The following is a 16,460-nucleotide window of genomic DNA, read 5'->3' as shown; positions in this document are numbered from 1 at the left end:
CTGAGGGTAGGTTAGTCCCTCCTTTTGAGAAGCTGAACTTGGAGGCTACCATCTTGTTGCGGTGAGGAAGCCAGGAGAGGTGCATCTGGCTAGCCTTTGGCTCCAGGCTCCCTTCCGAGCCTCGGCTGGGACCATTTAGCTAATCCAAAAGCTCTGCAGGCTTCTGCCTCAGTGGAACAGATGTTGATATCCTTTAAATGATTACTTCTGTTTCAGAGGAAGAAAATAAATGTTAGATTAGCTACTGCAGAGGAAAGTAAGTTTGTTTCCATGCTACCCCAATGATTATGTTGATATATGCCATGAGTTTGTTTTTTTTTGTTCTACTCTTGGTTTATTGCAGCTCTAGTACTTATTTCAGGCTTCTGACAGGCTCTGAGAGATACCTCTAGATATTTTAAAGAAATGAATTGTGCACTGCCTCTAGGATCCCCTCAGGGTATGGTACCATTTTCAAGCGGAATGGGTGTCCAGCTGGAGTGTGGCAACTCAGTGACTGATGTCTGCAGTCCTGTGGGGAGAGGACCATCTCTAAGCTGCAGTCCCAGGCAAATGACACGTCAAACAATGCATTTACCTGATGGTGATGCAAACCCCACAGCTGTGCAAACAGAGGGCTGGATGGTAAAGCTGAGGTTCAGGGGAAGGACAAGGTTGTGTTTGGACACAGTTCCCTTGGTTTCTCCCTTCAAGTTGAATGTGGAAGTGTATTCCTGTGGTTTTTCAAGCTCTGCAAATGCTTATTAGTCTGGACCTTGCTCTCTTGGCTGGTGAAGAGTTAGTGTGTAGTGAGTGTTATACAGAGAAGCTGGAGGGAGGATGAGCTCCCATGGAGAGAGCGGGCCCAAAATGAAACCAAAGGCCACAGATTAGTTGATCACTGGGGAAGATTAAATGAGAAAGAGGTGGCGTCTTCACCCTGGAGGTCTTTAGAGCAGATGGTCACTCGCACAGGATGGTTTTGCATGCAGAGTGTCCCTCATTAGGGTACGGGAACAGACTGTGTTTTGCATGACTGCAGAACAGTTGCGTGCTGAGATCTGTTCCATCTCCACACAAAAGCAGAGATTCATGTTCATTGCTGCTGTTCCCTTGTTTCTCGGTCTTTGATAGCTGAATATGGAGTTAAATATGGCAGTGTGGCAGGAAAAGCACAGCATAATTTCCATCTCCTCCGCTTACAATGTCATTTCTTTGTGGATGTTTGCAAGTAAAAATAGAAAACTAAATAGAAGTTGAAGCGAAGCCTAGATATGATCTCTAATTAGATTAAGACCCACAGTTATGGAATAATAAATTATCTAACTACCACTGTACAGCTTCACAACACTTTTAAGATTGATTTTAGCCTAAGGCCCTGGAAAAGTGACTTCAGCAAACTTAAAGAGATTAAGTCTGATTATTAAGTGAAGATATTTTTTGATGCCCCTTCCAGATAGACGAGCAACTTTACCAACCCTGTAAAAAATGATGCTCTGTGCAACTTGGGCAGCTGCTACAGTGCGTGGAGTGTGGCTTGGATTTGTGAGGCTGAGCATCAGAAAAAGCAGAGGTCCGTGGAAAGTTGGGCTACTTGTTTGAAACTTGGTGAGTTCAAGTACTTGCAGGTGCAACCAGCCTGCTTATGGACTGGAAGGGGACTGAGGATCCCAGGTGCTGGGGGCTCAGAGAGGGTGAGGAAGACAGACAAGATAACCAAGAGAGGTTAGAGCAGCGTGCTACAACTAGCCAAGAGGTACTGAGACAAACATATGCATTGGATTAGTTTACCCATTGTCAAAAATTCTATTAAAAAGCTTTCCAAAGTGGAAGATGAAGTAGTCTACCTTTTCTTTTTGTTTTGTTTTCTTTTTTTTTTTTTTTTCCACCTAGAAGTGACCTGGCAGAGAAAATACCAGCTTGAGTTAGTCTGGCAAAGGAAAAAGCGGTTGAGAAAAGATCTCTGAGAGGGAGCAGGCCATACTCCAGTAGGCTTCTGTGTTCCACCCTACCCCCTCTCACTGTGCTGGCACATGCAGTGATAGCGGGTGGATGCTGGGATAAGTGGGTCCTACTCATCACATCTTGTCGTGGGAAATGATGCCTGAGCCATTCTGTGGGGCACAAGTGTGTGTCTGCATGGAGCTTTCTGCCTCTACCAGAGACGCGTGTCTTCCCAGGGCTCAGCTCTGGATTGCCTCTTCTCCCCCTGAGACTTCTGCAAGTTGGGCCACAGCCTAACTAAGGGGACAACAGCCAGCTTTAGAACATCCCCTGCACCCCCAGGTTGCAGTCAGCTTTGTGTGCGTAGGTTGCTAGACTGGGAGACATCACTTTGAGGATTTGGGATTTTTTTGGTATTTCTTTTCAAATAAGAGTAACTTGAACCAAAAGGTCTAGGTTTGCTCTTTTTGTAGAGATAATGCAAATTTCCTTATCTACCCATAACTCCAGTCCTCCTAACACTTTTTTTTCCCCCCACATTCTGAATTATTTTTGTTCTGCTCTGAAAACAAGCAGACTGGTTTATGATGTGCTGACCACCCAGTTCCAGCTAAGGTATTGTGGATGTTACATTACATAGGATCTCACGGAATTTATATCTCAGGGTTCTTTTGCCTGTGACCAAAGCAGAAGTTAATAAGTCAAATGCTGACCTGGAAATGTGAGACTGAGATGATTTTTTTTTATTTTTTTTTTTACTTTTAGCCCTTCTAAATTAAAATCTATGCCCTGATGTTTCCAGTATAAGGGCTCTATTCGTTTCTGTCGTCGTGTTATGTCTTTAGCTCAGAAGTGATTCACAGTGTTGTTCGTCTCCAGCCTGCTAATTTTATCAAGCTGAGCCATACAGCGTCCACTGCTAATGATGATATTTTATTTCATCTCAACCATTTGTAGCGTTAATCACGAGCGCTTTTGTCTCCAGGTAGCTAGTCGCCTGGTGCTCTCAGCAAGCCACACGGCAGTCACAGCCCTTTCCCTAGGAGCAGGAACTGGCAATGCTGAAGGAAGGCTCCTGGTTCAGAAATGGTGCTGGTGCCATCAGAGTTAAAACCCTGACAAGTCACTTCATCTCTCTGCGCATCTTTTCCCCACCTGGTGCAGGCTGTACTTCTTGCCTCCTGGGCATCGGATGGGTTTGAAGGGGCTGGATGCTGTACACAAGATCTGTGCCTGGAGTCCCACCTCCTCTAGCGGGAGGCAATAGGATTTTAAGCTAAGATATATGCCTTAGCTTCTAATCACCCTTGGGATACTGATTCTTTTTTTATGGTTTTGGACAAATCTTTTAAGTTCTCTGTGGCTAAAGTTCTGCCAACTGCAAAATATGTACCTGGCTCACAGGAGTGTTTAACAGCAGTAATTAGTCAATGTTTGTAGACGGCTTTGCGAGCTTGGTGCTATTGTTTGTCACCTGCAGTGCAGTTAACAATCCATATACTTTTTTCTTCCTTTGCTTCACAGTCCGCTGCAAGCAGTATTTAGAAAGGATTCACTGTCTGCCATGCAGGAGCATTTGGAAGCCATTATTATTAAATTAATCCAGATGGCTTGACAATGCCATTGTGTAGTGCACTGACCTCTTACCTCTGGATATGCAAAAACATTCAGTCTCATAAAATTGCACATTACTCACCATCAATCTTCACTCTGAAGCTCTCTCAGGTTTTGCCACTGTCCAAGGAAAGCCTAGTTTAGGAGAGCAAAGGGAGGCAGTAGCTGATCACGCAACTGGAAATGTCCCAGGTGGAAAGACCTGGGAGAGATTCTCCATACACAAGAGATTTCTAGCAAAGCTCCAACCAGCGTGGCTAGAAGACATTGACTTTGTGGGTCCCATCTTGAGTACCAGTCTGTGGCAACAAGTGCAGAACGTCAGGCAGCCGAATGCATCTCATTGCTGCTCCTTTGTTTTCACTGCTTAAAAGAGGTGCACCAGCACGGGCAGCATGGTTTATTCATGGAAAATCAAGCAGGAGATAGGGCTCTAAATGTGCAGCAAGTGTTTACCAGGGGCTCTGCAGATCTCTAACACAGCTAAGGTGTTTCTTCCATCTTCTGGTGGTCACGATCCCTTTGGGATCTGACTGGCGGCTGGAATAATATGCAGTCCGTACAGCATCCAGGCAGTGGAGGGGGTGGAAGGAGATGTGGTTTTATTGATGAATGGGAGCTTGTTCTTCCAAACTGCAGTAGTTATGCTCACTCCTGGGCTGTGACTTAATTGTTTGAAAATATACCTTTCTAGATGTATGATTTCATATTGGTGAAAGTGAATTTTACTTTGCCACGTGCCCAGCTGAGCTTGAACGGGAGCCTCTGAATCTCTTCAACTGCTCCCCACCTGTTGGCAGCCTCAGCAATTCTGTGTTCGCCTATGGATTTGGCCTCCCTGGGGTTATGTCCCAGGAACACTCTTGGCAGAGGAGCACCGCGCTGTCAATCCACGCCATGATCATCGCTGCCAGGTCCTGCCTGCCGCTGCCATTTGTCCCTTCCTAATCCGTGGCAGGGCTATGCATCTCACCTCATGACTACTTAGTCCCCTTAATAGTTTCTTGTGAAGACTTTGACAAAAGTTTTTTTTTTTAAAAAGAATTGCTTTACCTGGCCTCCATTTAGTCATTATTTTATTGATGTTCTGTAGAAAACTAATTAGAAGCTTGGCTTTTCCTGACAGGAGCTTTACTCGTTCTTTCCTGTCACATTGTATTCACCACGGTACTTTGTTCCTAACTAGATCCCCATCTAAACCACAAGTAATTTCTTTCACTGCTTTAGGCTCTATATAAAGAGCAGTCACCTTTTCTGTTTGGTCAGGCTATATGTCATGAGGATTTAACTCAGAGTACGGGTTTTAATTCAGTAAGAGGAGAGAGGACAGTGAGAAGTCAGTGCGGGTGATATGGGGGGATGCTGTGGAGAGGAATCTGTACTCGATATAGGAAATTAAGTGCATCCTGGAGTGGAGCGTACGGGGTGTCTGCACGGGAGCCGTCTGTGCCATCACAAGAACTGCTTAGAGCCAGGGGAGGTGACATGATGGGAAAATATCCCGTGTCTTGGTTGCCCCGTAAGTCAGGTCGCTGCACATCGCAGCGGTGGTGGGAGGCTGCGTGCTGGCATCTGTTGTGCAGCCTAGGCCAGAGTGACCATGTATTAAACATGAGCACGATCCTTCGCTTCCTGTGGGAAAGCACAGGCCGGACTGTTCCCTGCTCCCATGGCACCATCCGACTGTTCCTCCTGTCAAGATTTACAAACTAAACTTCCCCCGGGATCTCAGGAGCGTCTGTGATGCGGTTGTACAACAGCTTGCAATGCCCTAAATACCTGAAATGGAGAAAAATAAATGAACTTCACTGCGCAAATAGTTCCTGAAGGCATTTGCATGGGCCAAGATGAGCTGTAGAGACCTAGTGGCAAGAGAAAGCACCTGATTCAGGGGTCTGCGATATGTAGTTTAGGTTTGGTGCAATGAGGTGCCTCATAGCGGGGTAAACACATATTAAGCCAGGGGCTGTGGAGCAGAGGACTTGTTTTAAGACCTTGGTCTTGTGCTGGGTGCAAACCTGGAGTGGGCAGCACACTCCAGGCTGCTGAAGGCAGTTTTTCTTTTCTTTTTGAAGTGTTGTTGAGGTCAGAGATGCCTTAGTAAGCCCTGAGTAAGCCCTTGTTAGAGGTGGTCTGCCTCTTTCAGTGCGCACACAGCAACAGGTCTGTTGCAATATGGTGAAGCCAACACGGAAGAATTGGGCCCTGCTGCTGGCTCTGGTCTTTTTGCTTGCTCAGTGTCTCAGTGGAGCAGCCGCTGTAGCAAGCTGTCACCGAGAGGCCCTGCCTCTTTGCTTCTGTTGCATGCGGAGGGGAGGATGAATTGCTCTTTCCATGAGTATTAAATATTTTATTTTGTGACCTTCTTCTAATCAGATGCTTTATCTCAACTATATATTAAAAGAATAGTAATAAAAAAAGGATTTTAATAAACTTAACCTCCTTAAATTGTGTAATTGTCACTTTCCCAGGACATTAGGGAAGCTGTAAGGGGGAAAAATATGTACAGGGCAGTTTTTGGTGCATTGATAATTTATTATCTAATAATCTCTTCTATTCCTCGCTATTCCCAGTTTTCTCATTACTTGTACACAGCATAATGCCCTGTTGCTAGCAGCGGGTTGCCGAGCTATTGCAGAGCCAGATCTGCTCTGTGTCGACGTCAATGTGCTGGTGGCGGGGGGGGGGAGGGACTGCTGGATCCAGGCACAGGCAAGACCCGAAGCTGTTGCAAACGCTAAGTGAGCTGATTTCTCTCCTGATGCAGGGCTGTTTCGGGGAAGTGTCATTTCCAGCACAGCGGTGGCCAGCCTTCCTACCTCCACAAGCCGTTTCAGGCATTTCTCAGAGACACAAACCCAGCAGTGGCAGAAGGCTCAGCCCTGCAGCGGGTGGAAGCCACCCTTGAGGAGCTGCATGCTGCCCAGGAGACGCCGGTTGGTTGCCCCTGCTCTGGTGTCAGGACGCTCTTGGGGCTGTATGTGGTGGGGGCTGGCTATCATGTGCTGTGATGTGTCCAGCAGGAGTGTTTGTCGGGGCCCTCAAGGTCACTGGAAAGGCAAAGAACGATAGCAGTCCTCTGGGCTGGATCCTGGTGCACTAGGGCTGTGTCCGTGCTGGAAAGCGGTGCTGCTTTCAACTCTTTCAGAGTAATTGAAGTGGCATAACATACCCAGTGTGGATGTGATTATACCAGTATTAGTGGACAACGCATGTCAGTCTGGTATGTGACTCACAATTTGTTCCTTTCCATTCCTTTCCCTGACTCTCCTTGCCGGACATAAGTAGAAAAACATTTCAGAGCAGGTCCACGTACAGTTTAGTCTCTGTTCGTGAACTATTAGCAAACAGGCACATCCCTGGCTGTCACGGGCGCACGTCTCCTCAGACACGTACTGGGCGAAGGTGGTTTCCTTGAAGTCACTAAGCTAGCTGATGCTTAGGAATGAAACAGACCCTGCAGATCCCCTATTTCTCTCAGAGCATGAGAGAAATGCGTGTCCCAGATTAGTCAAATTGAAAGAAATCTCTTCTCAGCTGAATGCTGGTACTGATATGAGTTTGTCTCCACTACGCTGAATGTTGCACAAACTCATTGAGAGCATGCAGTACCTGCCTGGCGGAGCTCACAGACACACTAGTGCAGGTTGTGCATTTGCCAGAAAAAAATTCTGTTTAGATATAGGAGGAAGACCTGAGCTAGCTGAGACACTGCAGGATCCTGGTGAAGACAAAGCAGTGGTTCTTTTTACCTCCCCAGCTGAGGTCAGCTCAGTCCTGGTGCCTGGAACTACGCTGGGGAAGGTGGGGTAAAAGTGGCCTGGCTCAGTCTTCACAGGGCGTTAGAGGGCTGTGGGCCTACCAACGTGTAAAAACACACGTGATTATAGATGTTGCTCCAAGCCAAGCGTACAAGGGGAAGAGAGGGGCAGATCAGAGATATGACTTCTCCTCTCTCCAGCCACGCCGAAGGCTGGGACAGAGTCCAGCCAACAGTCTGGGTCCTGTGCGCTCTGCCTGTCGTGACCACAGTGCCGGAGCCCACGGCTGGACGTTGATGTTAGCATTCCCAGCACGGGAAACTCATGACTGCTCTGGCCATGGCAAGTCTTGCATGCACTGCATCCCCTCTCTTTCCTACTTTCTTGTTTGCTTTTTTTCTGTTATCTTTAAAAATGGAAAACTCTCTCCTTTTACTGTCTACCTTTCTATGAGAATTTGTGTGGTAGCTTTACCTACACTACAGTGCTTCTCCCAGAGATAAATTCATACCTCAAGTCCTTTCTGTATCAGAAGGTTATTAATAAAGAGTGAGCATGGGTCAGATAACTGATGCCTGCTGCAATTTGCAATTATTTACTGCGTTTGGGAACGCACATGAAAGTTTTACCATTGTTAAGCTTTGGACTGGATAGATTGATGGATATGATTTCATTGAAATTGTGTAGAGGGTGATTACAATAAGGAGCTAGGAAATTAAATGAAAGCGCTACTGGTTAGGAACCAAATGTAAATTGTTTACTTCTATTCTTTAGAGCTTTATGTATGTTGATTTGCATCTATATTGCCAAGAAAGGGCACAGTGCACAGGAACCACAAGATTATTTGTGGTGAAAGCAGATAAATGTACTGTGGCTACGAGTTATCGAGCAGAAACTCAGCCTTGACTACAGGGCAGGCAGATACTACTCTTCAGAGAACAGAGCTGGATAGTTTTGCTTAACCCAGAGACAAATAGGAAGGTGTATGGCCTGTGGGTAGGATCAGTAACGGGGAAATCAGGAGACCTGAGTCCTGCTGTTGAGCTGGTGCTGGTTTGCCTGATGCCTCTGGTGGGTGCTCTGGTGGGTGCTGAGGGCACAGTGGGGGAAGCAGCCAAGTCCAGGAGGTTTCAATGACCCACCAGCACTGGCTACAGCCCTCCCGGCAGTTGCAGAACTGCACGGTATCGAACTACTCCCTCATCAGATCTGCCAAAATGGTCCAGGCTAGGGAAAAAGGGTTCAAAAAGCCTTCAAGTTAAATTATCTCATTTCAAGACAAAGTCCTTGATATCTCTCCCAAAAGATAATGATAACAGCTAAGTGTAGTGTAGCTGTGACTTGACTGCTCTGACCCTGGAGGTGGATGGGGGTAGGTTTTGGGGGAGCAGAGACGTGCTAAAAGCTAATTGGGAGGGTTTGTGGCTTGGTTGTGCCAGCAGGTGGGAGAAAGAGATCCTGCAGCAGCGAGTGGCAGTGAGCAACTGGAGATGGGCTGAGCAGGGTAAGCCTTTAACCTGTGAAGAACATGTCTAACTGTGCCCTTGTGCCTAACCTTTCAAAGAGGTTCTCAATTCAGGATGATCCACTTGAGGTATGTAAAAGTCTGAGATGGTAAGCGAGGGCAGAGGCGGCCCACACCAGAGCTTTCACCCTGCATCAGTGACCTCCTTCACGAACTGGGAAAGCTATTGGGTCAGCCATCTCCTGTGGGAGCAGAGGTCTGGGAGTGCAAACTGCTGATTTTATGCAGATATTTCTTTAGCTATTTTTATAAAAAAAAAAAATTGAGGAAAGTCCTGCAAATGCAGCAAACCAGCATGCAATAGCTAGTGAAAGGATTTTAGTAGGGATTTGCACTGTGGTTTGAGGGCACGGCTAGGTACTAGAGGCTGTGGTAGAGGGAGAATGAAAGTGGTTATCAGACCATGACATGCATCAGTTGCGAACTAAGCGGCAAAGCTCAGATCCAGACCTGAGCTCAATCGCAGGGCAAAAGGGCTTGGACCTTATAGCTGCCCAGTCTGGCCATGGAAATTGCTGCATCTGCCCTCTGCCCCTCCTTGGCTCTCTCCTTGATTCTTGTGATTTTAAAGTAAAATCAATTTTATTATTCATGAAAACCTGGGATATTTCTCCCCACCAACAAATGAGATTCTGATAAAAAGAGTCAATAAGGCTGATGTTGCACTAGATTTGACTTAAAGCTGGCCTAGGAGAAAGGGAATTCGGCTCTCAGTACATTAGTTGATGACTGACGGAAAAATATTGCAAATGATGTACATGGTGTATATTATTCAGTCACCTGTTAAGCAGGCTGCATATTGGAAAAATGTTTTTGCAAATGTATTGTAATAATTGGCAGAAGAGAAAGAAATGAATATTATGCAACCTGTTCCCACTCAGATTGCTCCATTGTGTAGCTACAGAAGCAAGAGCTTCCTAAATCAGGAATGGATGCACACTCTGGACCTCTACCTCAGGCTCAGCAAGGCGTGGTGCTGTGCTGACAGGGCAGCTGGACTACAAGGCTCCCACCCCGCAGCTTCCGCTGCTATTTACAAGCCAAGACCAATGTGAGCACGACTCTGGGGGCGCAGACTTCTTTTTAGGTTCTGGGATTGGACAGCACCATTTCAGATTTGGTCTGCATAAGTCAAAGACCCGCTGATTTGTTCTGAGCTTGAAGGTTTATTTGCTGCAGCGGATAGGATGTTGCCTTCTGAGAGAGGGTTTTGGCCGGTAAGTGAGAGACAAATAATGGCTTCCACTTTGGGACCTCCTGGTTCCTGGCTACGATCTATTCCCACGCAAAACATAGGTCTTGGTTATACCGGGTGCTTTTGCATCCTGTGTGACTGCCCCAGTGCAGCTGTGCCAGTGCCAGATACCTGTTAATCAATATCAGGGCTTATGTTTGCCAACTGACATAACCTTGGTGATATCAACTGCGATCTTTTTATGTCACCTATGTGCACAGTACAACAAATGTGCCTCAGGGATGTGCACTGGCTTTGCTCTTGTGCAGATTGTCTGCCTGAGCGAGGTGCTTCATGTGTGGGTCCTTCACGGCCCGCCTCGATTTGTGCAAGCAGCAGCTCTGAGTCTATGCAAGCTGAATTTGCACCTGACAAATCCAGTTTCTACAGCAAGTCTGGAACAGGATAAGAAGTCTCCTGGAAAATCGGTGAGAATGACAGTTAGAAAAGATAATAGATAATATTGGCAGATGAAAGAGCAATGGAGCAGGAAGAGGAGGAATAATCTATGAGGTAGTTCATAACAGAGATGGCAGATTTCAAGAGGATGTCCGGTCTGCCTGGAGCAGTAACCCTGCCCCAGCCTGTGTGTGCTGGATTAACTCTTTGACAAAGAGACCCTCTACTGAGTCTAAAATGAACAAGAAGAAATTTCTTTTGATCGTGATCCCATTTGCCATGAACAGAGCCCACTGCTGCTGGCCATTGGAAGCTATTGGACTTGTAAGATCAGTGGTCTAGAAAACTTAGGTCAAATTTTGATTTGATCCTAACAGGCACTCTTGACGTGCTGACTCTGACCAGGTTTCTTGACGAAGGACATGATGCTTCTCCCTCCATCTAGCCTGTCTGCTCTGTGTGTCTCCCCTCAGGCTATCAAAAGCCTTGAGATTTCTACAAGGAGCCCAAAAGAAGGTGAGGAGAAACAAGATGGCCTGCATGCCCTGTCTCATGAAGAAGGGTACACACTAAATCTTATTCCTGCTGGCTAGGTCTGTACCAGAGGCGCTCATTGTGGCTGTTGATTTCTCCTCTGAGCTGAGTCCGCTGCGCCTGAGGTGAAAGCAGTGTAATTGGATGCACCACCATAGCGGACAATGACTAAAAGCATTTTTCTGAAAGCGTTCCCTCCCCCCCCACTGCTGAAAGATTACATCTGATGTTATAAACTAGCATCGTTCCCTGTTGGTACCACTGCCAAGTAATTTACTCTTCTGGAAAAGCTTCTTGTTATTGCAGTATGTTCACTACAGCCATCTAGGTGATACTATTTATTTCAAGCTACAAAAAAACACGACAGAATTTTTGTCTTGTATTGTCCGGTAATTCGCAACCCTTGGAGAAAAATGAGATATAGATCCAGAGCAAGAGGGGGAGAACACCCATTACTGGATTTGATTTCTTAAAAAAGAGAAGTAAGTGGAGCTGGGTGTTGAGAGGGGCAGGCAGAGGGATGCAGGCAGCCCAGAAGGATGCTAACCCTACTTGGAAAGGGTCTAGCTCAAGAAATTTCAAGCTACGCAGTCCAAAGTGGGATTTGGGCAGGAATTTTCCCTGACCGCAGGTGGAACTTTCAGAGGAAAAACACCAAAGCATCATCAATGGTGCATCAATGCTTTTGGGAACTTACTTTCCTACTTGCTTAAGTAGGAAAACTGCAGGATAGGGGAGGTATGATATGACGACAGGTTGATCTCCCTTAATTTCAGCTTTCTTCATCCAAAGAGAAACTCCTCTCTCCCGCTACACGCTCATGTTTACTTTCGCTTGCTCTCTTTCTCCTGGGTACATGGAAGCTGTGAGATGTTTGTAGGAGGTGTCTGGCCATGACTACTTGAAGGATCAGAAATCTTGTGCTCCGCTGGACTCTGCTTTGGGGGCAGCTAGCCGAAAGCAGCCAAATGTTCAGTGAGTGGTGCCTACTGCTAGATATAGACCAAAGCCACCATTTTCCCTTAGGCCTGTTGTTGAAGGCCTTTAAACCTGAGAGACCCTCTCCAGGACAGGCATAGCAGTGGGGACCACAGGCCATCTGGAAATAAGGGCAAAGTAGCTCAAATTTGAAGCATGCAGAAAAGTATGCTGATATGGTCAGAAGGTGAACTTCAACTTTCCTTGGAGTGCAAATTGTGCGAGTCTGGTGTCAGAGCAGTCAGATGGAGCCAGGGTATTGGCATCAGGTTCAGATGGATGCAAGACTCAGTTTATATCCACACCAGGACCCAAACTAGAAAGGCTTATTTTCTGGTTCAGTTCTGCTGAACTCAAAGCCCAATCAGCCTCCTGTGCTGCCCTTTGACTGAGGGTTTCGTTCTCATTAGGAGTGATGTTAGTGATTTCAGTTCTGAGCCTCCGACTTGACCTTCCCTCAGGTCCAGGGCAGCACAGACGCAGCCCTGCCGCTCCTGTCTGCTTCGCGAGCTGGCTTCCTCCCTGAGGAGCCTGCCTCTGAGACTAACTTGGAGGAGGAAGATGGGTTGTTTTTTTATTTTCTTTTTTTTCTGGAGAGAATAAGAGCTATGTGAATACTTGAGGGTATGTGCATGCTTGCCTGCCAGCCTATTCTTGTTAACTTTTGAACAGTTAGCCAGTTTCAAAGCAACTTGACAGAGAAGTAGAGCTTATAAAGATAATATATTCCTCAAAAGTTCTGTAAAAATAGTTGGGCAGGCGAAGAAGAGTATCTTTCATGGGCGCAACTGAGGGAAAGCCTGCAGCATTAAGTCACTTCTTATAAGGTGTTAGAAAATTTTCCTTGGGACTTTTCATAAGAAATTGGGATTTGGTAATTCTCCCAGCTATGCAGGTACTTAAAGTGCGGTGGATGGCGGGAATTTGTTTTTCATCTTAAAAAAAAGGGGGTGGGGAGAGGATGGATGTTGATGGTGTCTCCTGTTTGGAGGCCTTGGTGTGCCGTAGTAGTTGCCTAAGTTAAAGTTGCCATTGATAAGAAGCGCGAAAGGACTACACCATACTCAGTAGAACGAGAAAGAAATAATGGGAGTAGATAGTTCTAGGAAAAACCAAACTTGAATACTTTGCAGTTCTGTAACCCTTTCCTTTCAAGGGCTCTACACTGCCTTGAAATCACTTTACATTTACACTTTTGTAGAAAGTTGGTAGGTAATTATGTCACTGTTTTATATGTAGAGAAACAGAGGCACAAGGACATGGGAAGGCTGTGGCAAAGGACATGCACAGAAAGCCTGCGGCAGAATCAGGCTCGGAGCCCCTGATTCTCATCTCATAGCCTTAATCACAAGTCACTCCATTTTCTTGTAACCTGGGAAATACAATCAGAGGACAAGGAAGTGAAGAAGTTATTGGTGGCTGTTGTTCCTCATGAAAAACTTCAGCAGTATTTTCTATTTTTATAATAGATTTTTTAGAAAGTCTCCCAGGCTTGATTTCAAAACTGTAAAGTTAGAGAATCTCTGACATCTCCAGGTCAGTTGTTCCAAAGGTTAATAATTTTTATTAAAAACAACCCCTTTTACTTCTTACAGAGTATTTTGGGATGATGAATGAAGGCCCAGCTCTGCTGTCCTTGAAGCTCTCTACTTTGTTTGCCACTAAGGCCAGAATTACTTCTGGAGCCTCTGCATACAGATGTATGGGTGCTACACTTAATATTATTCATGTATATCCAGATGTGCAGGTGGCTAACCTTCACAACTAGCTAAATAAATCTTCCCTGCAGTCCCTGCCCTTTTAGGAGCTCATGTGTGAAAGATCTGCAGCGGGGCTGGCCGGAGTCTGCCTTCCTAGGGAAGTATTTTGCAAGCTAAAAAAGAAGGCTTAAAACCATCAGCATGTCTCTCTGTCTGAGAAAGAAAATCTATCAGAGATTATTCTGAGCCATGTTCCCAATCAGCCCGAGGCAATGGGAGAATTGTATGCTCCTGTGATTTAATCAAGAAAAACCCAGCATGGTCTAGCCATTCCTCAGAAGTTAGGATGCTATTTTGTACTAAGAATATGGCAGCAGAAGGCAGAGCAAACACATTCCCCTGGAGCCAGCAAACAGAAGCCTGAGCAGATAAACTATCTGAAAAATGGTTACGCTCTATACCCTGCTTAGATTCCCTGTGCACGAAATGGCCAGCTAATAACAGACAGATCCTCAAATCACAATTGAAGGTGTTGTGAGAGAGCTGCCGCACTCTGCTAACTTTCAATAATCGTTGAAGCAACGGCAATAGAGTTTGTGCACTGCAGTGGAAGAGATCTATTAAGAGTCCTTTCCCAGCCTATGCTGCTGGGGAGAACAGTTAATTGAAACTATAGTGCTTATTTTAATTGTGTCTGTCCGTAAGCTTTTGCTCAAATTGCTGTGTCGAGCCGGCTTTCCCACTCCGATAGCTCTGCTCCTGAAGTGAGTGATGGTACAGTATTAGTACGTGTTTTTTTTTTTTTTTTTTTTTTTACAGCAGATTTGTATTTACTTTTGTAAAGTGCAGCAGGACTTCAGAGACGAACAAAAATCAATCCCTCAAGTTCTTTTCTGCAGACAGACGGGGCCGTCTTCATCCTTTCCATGTCCAGCACCTATGGCCTCAGAAGGTTGTCTCCAGCCTGCAGCGCGGGGCCAGCAGAGGATCTCTTGTTGGCATCCAGCAAGTTTTGCACCTAGAAGGGGAGCAGCACATTGGCATTGGTTTGGCCTGGATGGGAGGGAGCTTTAAATTATCCCCACACAGGGCCTTGCTGAGGCAGTTCCCTTTCTGAGTGCTAAGATAGGATCTCTGCATGCTGCAGCACTGAGACGTATAAGCTCCAAGCCAGTCTGGGTGCTAGACATGGTTTGTGTGGGTGGTCTGCACTCTGTCACTGGCCATGGTGTATGTAAATTGGGGACAGCTGCTGAAACGGAGAAAGACACTTGTGCAGTAGATGATTGTTCAAATATCGTTGCCCGCTAGCTGCTAGGAATGCTGTCGCTGATAACACCAGCCAACTTGAGCACAAGGAGCAATTAGGAAAAATGGGGCACTAGCGATGAAAGTGATCCCAGGAGATGAGCAGCAAAGTGATAAGGAGAGGTCCTAGAAAAGTCAGAAGCTGGATCAGCGCATAGTGAATACATGGCAGGCAATGCTACGCTGCCAGCCAGGAAAAGAGTAATCCGGTAGGTGGGAACATGCCTGGCACGGAGAGAGCCAGAACTCACAGCTGGAGGGGTTTAGCTCTTGGATGGACAGCACTGACGATTGCTGTTACCACAGCATTTTGCCAGGACTGTGCTTTTTGCCAGATTGCCTTAAAATAAAGAAAGTCCAAGCGACAGGTCTTGTTGATGAATCCGTTTTGTGCTGAGGAAGTCAGAAACCAGGTTGCACTGCAGATCCCCTTGGTGGGTGCTACTTTTCTAGGGCTTGATCTACAGAGGAGACACAAATATTGGGTTTTAATAACTACAGAGACAACACTAATCAGTGAAGTTTAGCAGTGTCTTGTATTAGTTCAAATCCCCATGCCTAGCCGTTCTTCCTTCCAGCTAGAGCAACCCTTTCACCTTTCAGGAAGGTCTAATTGCTGGTGTGTTGACCAGGACCAGGAGTCCTGGGGTTCATTTCTAGCCAGACTGCTGCAGTGCTGGGTGACGTCTGCAAGCCACTTTGTTTCTCTTGCTCGTCTTCTGCCAGTGCAAAGTGAGGGTGACGATATGACCTTTGGCTTTGAGATTAGCAGATAACACAAAGTTTGGAAGTGATGCTGGCTATTACATTGCTGGGAAGGATGTGAGTTAAACCAAGAGCAGTGCCAGCCAGCTGTGGTTAGGCAGTCACCTTAAGGCAGCCTAAGTCTGCGATTCTGGTGACAGGGGACGTTTCTGTCATGGACTCTGTACCAGCATTCATAGGGCTTGGAGGAGGGAAAAGATGGAGCAGAAAAACTAACCTAACCAAAGAATTGAAGAAAAAGGTTAGTTTTTCACCCGCCACCTTCCTTCACGCGTAGGGGTTTTCGGCCTTGGTGGATGCGTGGCCTCCAGGGTGCTCCTTGGTCACGCACTCAGTGCAGAGCCGCCTCACTGCCCACCCCGTCCCGGGGCGGGTTGCCGCTGGTTTCCGCTCACGCTTTGCACGCCTGTTCTTGCATCCGGCCTTCCTCTTGCGGAGCCCATGCAGTAACGAGATGAAAATTCAGCACACTCACTTCCCTATGCAGGCTAGCGCTCGTGCTTCTTTATACTGCTCTGGTAATGTGAAGGGGACTTAGTGTAAATTAAATTGAGTATAAATTATCCTTATTTCAAACCCACTTCACAGTGCCAAGAGAGTCTAAACTGGCTTTAAGGCTGCATGGGAATCAAGCTTGTTGCTTTAAAAATCTGATCACCTTGTGCTTGGAACCCCTGGGAGGCTTCAAAAGTCTCTAGCAGAGTCTTGCTTTGTTTGCT

At 46.3% G+C, this 16,460-nt stretch overlaps 1 long non-coding RNA gene across 1 annotated transcript in view; it reads left to right on the top strand.

The window, feature by feature from the left end:
* Window positions 1–16,460, top strand: part of LOC138061491 (uncharacterized) — a 29,000-nt gene that overhangs the window by 6,427 nt on the left and 6,113 nt on the right. The gene's annotated exons all lie outside the window — the stretch shown is intronic.

This window comes from Struthio camelus, chromosome 18, assembly GCF_040807025.1.
Source record: "Struthio camelus isolate bStrCam1 chromosome 18, bStrCam1.hap1, whole genome shotgun sequence".
Classification (NCBI taxonomy): Eukaryota; Metazoa; Chordata; class Aves; order Struthioniformes; family Struthionidae; genus Struthio; species Struthio camelus.
The sequence above is the reverse complement of the archived record's forward strand: the minus strand, read 5'-3'. Positions and strand labels throughout refer to the sequence as shown.